Source organism: Podarcis cretensis, assembly GCF_951804945.1.
Source record: "Podarcis cretensis genome assembly, chromosome: 1".
Taxonomy (NCBI): domain Eukaryota; kingdom Metazoa; phylum Chordata; class Lepidosauria; order Squamata; family Lacertidae; genus Podarcis; species Podarcis cretensis.
This window is the reverse complement of record NC_137170.1, coordinates 89,724,092-89,734,159: the sequence shown is the minus strand read 5'-3', so window position 1 is coordinate 89,734,159 and position 10,068 is coordinate 89,724,092. Positions and strand designations below refer to the sequence as shown.

At 42.0% G+C, this 10,068-nt stretch overlaps 2 long non-coding RNA genes across 2 annotated transcripts; both read right to left on the bottom strand.

Moving 5' to 3' along the window:
• Positions 1–1,621: 1,621 nt before the first annotated feature.
• On the bottom strand, positions 1,622–9,366 carry LOC307212470. Its single transcript, XR_013837003.1, has 2 exons — positions 9,013–9,366; positions 1,622–2,876 (listed from the first exon to the last, which is right to left on the bottom strand). It is a non-coding gene; the product is annotated as an uncharacterized lncRNA (long non-coding RNA).
• Positions 6,215–8,288, bottom strand: LOC307212462. The gene is made up of 2 exons (XR_013837001.1): positions 7,499–8,288; positions 6,215–6,359 (listed from the first exon to the last, which is right to left on the bottom strand). It is a non-coding gene; the product is annotated as an uncharacterized lncRNA (long non-coding RNA).
• Positions 9,367–10,068: the final 702 nt, after the last annotated feature.

Sequence of the window (10,068 nt, the reverse complement as noted above, 5' to 3'; positions counted from 1 at the left end):
GCCGGGAAGGGGAGAGAGGGAGGAAAGAGAGGGAGACTGACACCGTAAACTGTCCAAACATTGAAGCCAATGTGTAAAATATCCTAATAGGCCTTTTTTTCCAAAGTGAACCCTTGAACTTGGGGCCATCCCACGAAGCTGAATGTTGGAAGACTCGGGGCAAAGAAAAGAAAGTACACAGTGCACAGTTGAACTATGAAATTGGCTCCCACAAGACATAGCGATGGCCACCCACTTGGATGGCTTTAAAAGAGGGTTAGACAAATTCACGGAGGATAAGACTATCAATGGCTATTGGATGCTAGCCGCATACCTCTGTTGTCAGAGGCAGTATGCCTCTGAATACCAGTTGCTGCAAATCACAATTGGGGAGAGTGCTGTTGCATTCAGGTTCTGGTTGCAGGCTCCCCATAAGTATCTGGATGGCCACTGTGAGAACAAGATGCTGGACTAGAAGGGCCTTTGGACTGATGCGACAGGGCTTTTCTTATGTTCAGTGGGGAAGAAGTTGGGAAGGAATATAAAAAGGGAAATTAAAGGCTTGTTTGAGTTCCTCCTTGGATTTAGAATGTTTGCAGATTCCTGGTTTATTCATTCCCCATGTCTGTACCCAGTCAGTCATTCTTACCATTCTTATAAGAATTTTCAATCCATTCCATACTGTTTCCTCAAAATGCTTTCTGCTTAGTGAAGTGTACTTTCTTTGGGGATTTGGACTTCACTTCCCTGCTATTAGCATGCTGATGACACCCAACACTATCCCTTTCATCTCAGTCCAGGAAGGCCATGGGTGTTCTGAATCGTTGCCTAGAATCAGTGAGGGGCTGGATGAGGATGCACAAATTGATGTCCAGAAAAGGCAACAGTACTCTTGCTTAGCTAAGCTACCCATCTGGATTTCAGCAACCTTCTCTTGATTAGCCGTGTACTTCCCTCAAAGCCAGGTCTGCAGCTTGGAACTGCTCCTGGACCCAACTTACTTCCTAGATAGGCATAACATGTACACGTGCTAATTGATATAGATAGATGCACGTTTTGAGAGAATCACTATAATTTTAGTGATTTATGGATAATTTTAATTTAAACATAGTAAATCTTACCATAGTTGGAAGGACTGCGATCAGGTGACTTATGTGCCCATTTAATCTGCTTTCCAGATGGGCAACTTCAAGGCCCTTTATGGCCTGCACCATTCCACTATGCAGCAGTGATGCCGGTTTTTGTAGAGTGGCTTGGTGGCATCAACCCACTGTCCCAGCCACTTTTTTGCTCTGTGATGGTCCACCTTTGAAAAACATCTGTAGAAACATCAGCAAACACAATGCTACCATGGGCTCATTATTGGGAGTATAGGACTTCTCAGAAGTTGTGGGGGAGTGGCACCTGGGTTCCCTTTAAAAGTGAGGTGAATGAGTTCTTTATCTTCTTCGGCAGTTGGGCATCCTATTAATATCTGGCCTATAAAATGGGGACTTTCCCCCATCTGTCATAAATTTGGGATGTCTAATTCTTTGACCTCAGTCTATGGTGCTTTGACCTCAATCTATGGAAAACACAGATGTTAAAAGCAACAGAAGAGCACCTGGGTTTCCCTTGGAAAGCAGTGGGAAACAAAATTGAATAAGGAAACGTAATGTGATTTTAATGAATGGATAACCAAACAAATAAGATGTTAATAAGGAAACATTTTCCTTAGAGCTTAGGGACCTTCCACTGGCCAGGCAGATACCTGTGGTACCTCACCACATGGAGCAACAGGCAACAGATCACTAGATTCCAGGTTCTAGATCTACTTTCTTGATTTCTGTTTTTCATTTTGAATATTTCTAAAGAGGAAAGGCTTTCTGATTTGAAGAGAGAGATAAGAAGAAGTAGAACTTTAGAATTCCAAATTATTTAGACATTAATTTGTCAAGAAAGCAAAACATGCCATTTGCCCAAGGTTAATGTGGAATGTTATGCAGAGCAAAAAAGAAAAAAGGTCAAAGGCACAATTAAAAAACAAAGAGATAATTGGCAAGCTGGTAACACTGCTGAGAAGGAGCTGGAGGTTGTGCTAGAAGAAAAATGGATGTTAATTTAGTAATGTAACTCCCACAATCTGGGAGAATGTGGATCCCAGAATTTGCTGGAGGGTTCCGGAAGGGTTTGGAATGTTGCTGTGAATGCTGATGCAGCAAAGTATAAACCCTTTTTATTCTTTTATTGTTTCTGCTCTAAAAAACATAAACTGAACAGAGGCTTCACCTTTTGTGTTCATATGTATCTCTGAGCGCTAAATTCTAGTTTATCTCCAGTTTTCAACCATTATGTCGTAGTTGAAGGCTTTGAGATTAGGAACCCTTCTCGTGCCAGTAGTTTATGGATATTATCTAAATGAGGCTGGTTGTTTTTGTCTTTCTTTTAGTTTTTGAAGATGTTAAGACAATCACAGTGATGCTGGGGAAATTGTGCTATCTTGACTACAGTCAATAAACTTTCTCTTTTCCTCTTGATAAATCATGTGTATAAACACAATTTGAGTCTTTTAAAGTCTCTGTCTTGTTCCTGTGAAAAGTTGGAATTCAGCTCATTCCTACTGGTTGCACTGAAACTGATTTTCAGTGAACTTCCAGTTCATCGCTTGGAAAGCTTCAATGGGAAGAATGAAAATGCCCGCTGTAGTCTTTGCATCTCCTTTCTTATGACACTGACCCCTTCCCCAAGCTAAAAAGAAAGGAAAGCATTATCTCAAAAGAAAGGGAATGGGTGGAAACTGTTCAGTCGTCTAACCAACACCAGAGAGGCCACGTGGATCTTCTCATTGGCTGCAAATGTCAACGATGGTGTCTATTTCTTCCAGGGTTCATCGGGGTTGACTACAAGTCTCATCATTCCTAGGAAGAAATGAGGCTCCATGTTACATTTCTGAACAGTGGAGAGCCCTGTGGGACCTCACCCTCATTGGCACATGATGCATGGAGCATCATTTTCTGCCAGGAAAGATAGAGCAAGCCCCACAATATTCTTCATTATTTGTTTATGATACATCTGTGCCTCTATAACACGTAGTTATCTGGGTGGATGACAATAAGCATGAAAAAAGAGCACGAGGCCATAAAATATAAATCAGCATAAGGACAACAAAACAAAACTCACTGTAGTTATTTAAAAGGCCCGGGTGAACAGAAAGGATGGTGCCAGGTGTACCTTCCTGGGAAGACTTTTCCATAACTGAGGTGCCATCACCAAAAAGGCACTGGTGGTTGGCTGCATCACTTTGTTCAGCAGGGGCAGTTGGAGCAGGGCCTCTGAAGAAGATCTTAATATTTGGTAAGTATATATGGGAGAAGGTGGTCTTCCAGGTAACCTGGTCCTAACCCATTAAAACCACCACTTTATAAATGGGACCTAGTATTTTACATGTTGTTTGCCACTGAGGAGAGCCCCTACAGGCCCTGTGCGCTGTTTCCTGAGTTCATGGGAATCCTCTGTCACTGACAACCCCACTGTTTCCGAAAGTAAGTTTTTTTTCGTTTGTTTCCTAGTAAAGGAGATCTAGCAGGGGCAATGGGACAAGAGCCCCATTTTGAGACAGGCCCAGCTTAATAGGGTTTGGATTTTCAAATACACCCCACCCCCCAATCTCGAATATGTATCCCAAATCCAATGAAAAGTATGATAAAGACAAGAAGCCAGAAGGGACCTCAAATGTTATCGAGTCTAACCCATTGCTGGTTCAGGAAATTCACTGGTGCAACATCCCTGCTAGGGAGACAACTTCTTAAAGACCTCTAAGGACATAGAGCCCGTTACTTTCCATGCCAGTCTGCACCTTATAAACTCTTATACAATATATGTTTTTAAGGTACCTTTAACCCCCCCCCCCAAAAAAAAAAAACCACACCAAGCAAGCCAGAATATAATGCTTCTTAGTTGAGGTTCAAGCTACGCTTAAATAGCAAGGCTCTGTTTTAGGGTGTGTGTTGGGCATTATGATCATTTTATTTTTGGTCATCTTAATCCTTCTCTCTCTCTGCATTAGCCTTGTATATGCCAGGAACTGGAAAATTAATATCTTCCCATGGCCCGCAAACTAGCATTCTTTACACTGACAAGGTCCTTGCAAGTTGCGATCTTTCCTTTCGGTTTGTGCCAGGAGGAAAAGAGCCGGGCTTGCTTAAAGTCCTCCAAGGGCTGCTGTTTTATTTGATTTCATTGTGTTCCTCAAATCGCGCACATCGCCCTCAACGATACGAACACAAAGCTGCAAGCAGCCCTAAAATGGGTCAGCCGGATGCAAGCCTGGAAAACATCCACACCCCGAACACTTGTTCTCATCGGGAGTGTTTTCTCCCAGCTACCCTGGCACTTGCCTCTCAATCAGGGTGCGGTTTTGAACACAGCACAGAAGATTCCTCAAACAGTTCTTCTTGCTCGGCCTGCAGCCAAGTACAAAATAATTTATTAAACAGCCCAACCCCCAGCATATGGAAGGTTTTAATGCACCGAAATTTATGGAGATGCCTGTGCACAAAGGCACACACGCCCAGAGCTTGTGGCTTTATGGGCTGTGGACCTGCTCCTGCATGAAGGCAGTATGCCCTCGGTTACCACAATATAACTTTTTTGGGAAGAGGCAGGTAGGACTGCTCACAGAGCAACACAATCCCTCTGAAGCCATCGCATGGCATACTTGACAGATTTTTCTGGGTGCACACTGTTTTTGTATGATGCCCATCCACGAATGCCTTCAGAAGGGAAGAAACAACAACACATCTTTCTCCCGGAGCATCAGAATTCAGGTACCAGCAGTGAAAGCAAGAAAACAGCCCCATTCACACTAGGTAGGGAAATAGATGCTAAGTCCTCCACAAATACCTCTGCCCCAGATTCTATGCCTTGTCTGAGGCTTTTAGAAATCCTCATTACACAGCCCAATGCATTGTTGAGTTCCTCCTCCAAAGTGTTCAAGTTAACACTGGGTAGTTTTATAAATGGTGGAAATTGGAATAAGTTAATAGACCCATCCATGGACAGGAATTTTATGCTAATTGAGATTAGAAGATGCATCCAGGCACATTTCCAAGAGGCTGGTCTAGAGGATCTATGGTAAATGTTGAATCTCACAGAAAAGGAACTTTCCTTTCTCTTTTCACTACATCACAACTGATTCCTCTTAGACTGTTTCCTAGTGTGCAGCATGCTAGTATTACAAGAGGTGCACAATAAAATTCATTTTCGCTATAAAAAAAACCCTTTATTTTCCTTCATTCATTCCTTAAAATCACTTATCCATTTATCTCCAGCCCACTCTTGAAGAACAGTGATGAGTTGCTGTTTGTCCCATGAGTTGTTATGGACATCTGAGTTCATGGCCCCCAATTTCTTTCATTATTCATTGAAATTACACTTGTTTTTGTTACATTCAGTTTTGTTACTTCCCCCCTCCCCAGTTTACTTTCCTTTCCTAATATTTTAGCTTCTGCATGTGGTGGTTGTGATGGCAGAGCTGTTTTCAGCAGCCACCATGTTCATTCCTGGAATGCCCTGGAATGTTGTAATGTCCAAGATATTGTGGGAAAATGCAACAATGGCAGGCTGGAGGTGGTTACCAAATCAATTCCACTGGCACTGGAGAAGTGAAGCCCCTCTGCCCAAAACTGAATGGTAAATGAGTACAAATGAAATAAAGGAAATGAACCCATTTTTAAAAACTTTTGGCATTTGTATCATTGTGAATCAAAATGATGCTGGGTTTATCATGTAAACGCCATCTAAAGCAACCTGGAAATTGAATGTTTCTTTCCTAGATAATGAGGTGCTTAAAATCAAACTGCTAAATAAAACCAAACAGTTCTTTGAGATTAAAGTTCCAGGGCTTCCAGATCTTCCAAAATAATACTATGGGGCCCCTTTAAAAGATGCATCAGAGGGAGAGTAATTGCATATGAGTCTTACAAAAAGAAAAGGTATAATTCAAAATGCAATCAAATTGGGGGAGCAGAAAGCTGAAAGCTGTAAAAGTCAGTGCTGCTGCATCCTCCCTTGAACTTCTGAAGAATGCAATAGCAAGAATATGGAATTAATAAAATTTGTACAGATAAAGGCCAGGTTCCTTTGCATGAAACAAATGTATGGCCGACCTGTTAGCTCACAAATGGAGGTAAGCTTGATGCTCAGCACATACTTCTCTACTGAGGATCACTGATAATAAATAGCACACCAAAATAACTGAGCTTAATAATGTACTTAGACCCTTTTATTCAAAATTATACACTCCTGAGAGAGAATCAACACAAGAAGCAATTTATGCTTTCCTGAATAAAGTTCAGCTCCCACGGCTATTAGAGGTGCAAGCACAGATGCTTCAGAGGCCTCTGCAAGTGGAGGAAATAGAAAACACAATTAAAAACGACAAAGCTGGTAAAGCACCTGGGCTGGAGGACTTCGCAGCCAAATGGTATAAAACCTTCAACGATCCACTGGTCCCACGATTAGATGTCCCATATAAAAGACTTATGGATAAAATATGTTTTCTTCTTGATAAGGCTCACATCTCAAGAGTAAACTGGACAAGAATCAGGCTAAATGTGACAATTAAGGATACATCTCACTAATGAGTCATGATTATTGCCATTTTGGCAGAGAGGCTACGAAAGGGGAACTAAGGTCACAAGCATAAACGCTCTTACTAGGGTAATCCCCATTAAACACAGTGGAAGTTACTTGTGAGTAAATGTGCCCCACATAACTGCAATCTTATGCTCACTTCCTTGGAAGTAAGCCCCACTGAATTCAGTGTAAACCAGTTTGTAAATGAATAAATGCATAGCAATTTAGTGGAGGATAACAAGAACAACATCGACCAGTGGATTGATTTCATTACTATATGCAAAGATAAATGAGACCCAGCTGTTATTGTATTAGGCAAACACTCACTGTTAGTGTATTAGGCACACACTCGCACCCCAACACTGAGAAAGTTAAATAGAAAGTTGCATTCAACACTGCATGAGAGTAGTTTCACTCATGCATTAAGATTTCCTTCTCTTCTTCTCCACCCGTGACCTCCATCAATTTGCTCTAGAAGGCCACTCAGCAGTTAACAACAGATTTTAAGGCTGCACAAGAGCTGCAGGAGGGAGAAGAAGAAGGGGTTAGAGATAGGATGACAATTCCCAGGGATCCCTAGGGATTGTTAAACCACTCTGAGAATTATAGCTCTCTGAGTGGAAATAGAGGTCTCTTAACAATACTCAGCACCCTTTACAAACTACAGTTTCCAGAATTCCGTGGGAAAAGCCATGATGGTTTAAAGTGGTTTGCTGCAGCTTCAAATAGATAGTGCAGATGTGGCCATTCTGGCCCCCATTCACACCTGGGAATCTGTATTCTGCATCAGCTGAAGTTTCTGAACCATTGTCTATGGCAGTCTAATATAACTGTGTACATCTACTGAAATCCCATCATCCCTCATATGGGTCAAAAAGCCCTGATGGATTTGCATCCATCATACATTGCTCTGGCTTCTCCCTCGTCTTCCTTCTTCCCCTCCCTGATTTTCTTTTCTTCCTTCTTTGTCCAGTTATATGAATGCATCCCCAAGTTCTCCTGGTCGTATTGTCTGTCCAGCTTTTTGTTGGTTTATTGCAAGCGTAGGAATGAAATAAAATATGGATTTTAAAAGGAAAACATTACAAGAGCACCACACCACAGGCTCCCTTGAAAGAACCAATCTAAGATCTAAAATATTGTCTCTGCCTCTTCTCACAGCCTGTGGATTTGCTCAGCCTTTCTGTCCCCATTGTGCTCATATAATAACTTTGTGAGCAGGCCTTGCCTCCATATTCTGCAGCTGGAATGAATTCAGGCAAACTCAAATATTCAGGCAAACTCAAATATTCAGGCAAACTAAAAGAAGAACTGGCCAAGAAGAAACAAAGAGTTACAAGTCACTGGTGGCTTTGCTAATTTCATCCAGCTTGATCCTTCATGTTTACTAGTCAAAAGGCTCCTAACAGAGACAGGAAAACTGTGCCAGAGAGGGAGGAGGATGAGATGACAACGATGGAGAGGGGCTTCTTATTTTTGTTTCAGACAGTATATTTTGTCTTCTAGGCACTATTCAAAATGTTTGCTCTCACCTTAGGTACCTTGAATGCATCATACTTTAACAAAGACTGCTCCCTACCATTATTCCTTGTCTAGACAAAGAGGGTGCTTTTCACAGTCCCTTCCATGAATCAATACAGGGATGCTATGCATGGCAAAGAAAGTGTCTCGCTGGTGCTGGCTACTTCATATTGCAGGACCTAGTTCAGTCTGCTGTGGATTCTGTGAGGGGATGTTGTGTTTACTATGAGTAGCAGAGTCCTTCTTAGATATGTCTGACATTTACTACGCCCCATTTTTTTCCATGGGAATTTTTATGCACGTGCACCCCTTCCTCTATGCAAATCAACAGTGGTACCTCTCTTTCCCATGGAGGAAGAGCTGCACTCAGAGCAGCTCAGAATCTCCATCACAGATTGAAGAAATTAAGAGCATAGTGCATCCATGCAATGCCCATCTGGAGGCCTATGCACATCTGTAATATTTATAGCTCTTATCTATAATTCGGGGAACATTTTAAAAAGCTGCAGTTTCATACCCTAAGCCTTCGACACAGGGGAAGCTATAAATCTCATTAACTTACTACCTGTATCTTTTCCACAGTTTTCTTGTGCGAAGGTTTACTTTAGCAGAGTTAAACAATCCCCTTTGTAAGTTTATGCAGCGATCAGCTTGTTGCTGACTCATCTGAATTCTACTACTAAAGATGCCCTCCTGGTTAAAAATCCCTTTGAATCCCTCTTAAAGAATACACACATGAATCTGATTCATGTTAATATAAAACTATTTGGGTTGGTGAGCAAGGCAACCTCTCTTCATGCTTCTGTAGCTGCAACATACTCTGCTTCTGTGGAAGACAATGCTACACAGTTCTGTTTATAACTACCCCATGAAACAGGTCCATCCCACATTTTTCACCAGTTATGTGGCTAGAAACTTTCTTTTTCTTTAAATACTAAAATGAAATTCTGGAAAAGCAGTCTTCCTAGCCCTGTGTTGTTAGGTAACGAAGTCTGCAGGATATTCAGAGCCTTGTAGACTTCTAGATTCCTCAGTACCTGCCCATTATGATGTCATGACATGGTGGCACAAAGGCATCACCTGATTGCTCCTTCCCATAACCTTGATGTCAGTAATGTCTCTCATTTCAAGCATCATGTTTCCATGTTGCTTTTTTATGGATAACCCTGCAGGAAGCATTAAAAATTACAGTGGGCCAGTGGGAAGACTGTGGCCTTGGTTTCATGATATCCCCGCAGTAAAGAGAACACAAGCAGGGTGTGTGGGGGGGGGGTGGAGAGAGAGAAGAGAGGGAACAGTGTTTAAAAGTGGCTATTTCCTTCCTTTCTCCCAGATCCGAAACAGACCAAAGGGATGAAATATGCCAGCAGCTGGAGCTAATTTTGAGGTTATTTTACAGCAAGAGCTACAACACAATAAAGCACTAACCCTGAATGTGGCTTTGTGCTTTGTGTCTGACCTTCTGAAATTGTTCTGACTGGAGCTTCTTAGCCTCGTTGTGTCATGTCTGCTCCCTTGCCGTGCACACATGATAAACCCCATGTCCGTTTCTGGTAGCAAAGAATGCTGCAAATGTACACAAAGTGCTCAAGAGGTTGGTTGGGAGACAACAGATGCAGCAAATAGCTTGAGTTGTGTGCACACACAAATCAGATTTCAAGGGTAGCTGTTTGTGATATGACTGTAAATGGTTCCCACAATCTTGTTCGCTCTGGATGATGAAATCTTACCTACCTTGCACAAATTTTGTCAATGCAGAGCACGCGTGTGACGTCTCAGTGGCATGTGGGCAGGTTAAGGATTGAAAAAGAACCATGCTGGAACAGACCTAAACTAGCATCTCTAGCGGTGCAGTTTGTAACCATGGTGGCTAGTCAGATGCATCTGGGAAGTCCCAAAACCGGAAGCTGAGCAGTTCTTTTTTTTTTTAAAAAAAGAATATTTATTACCTTT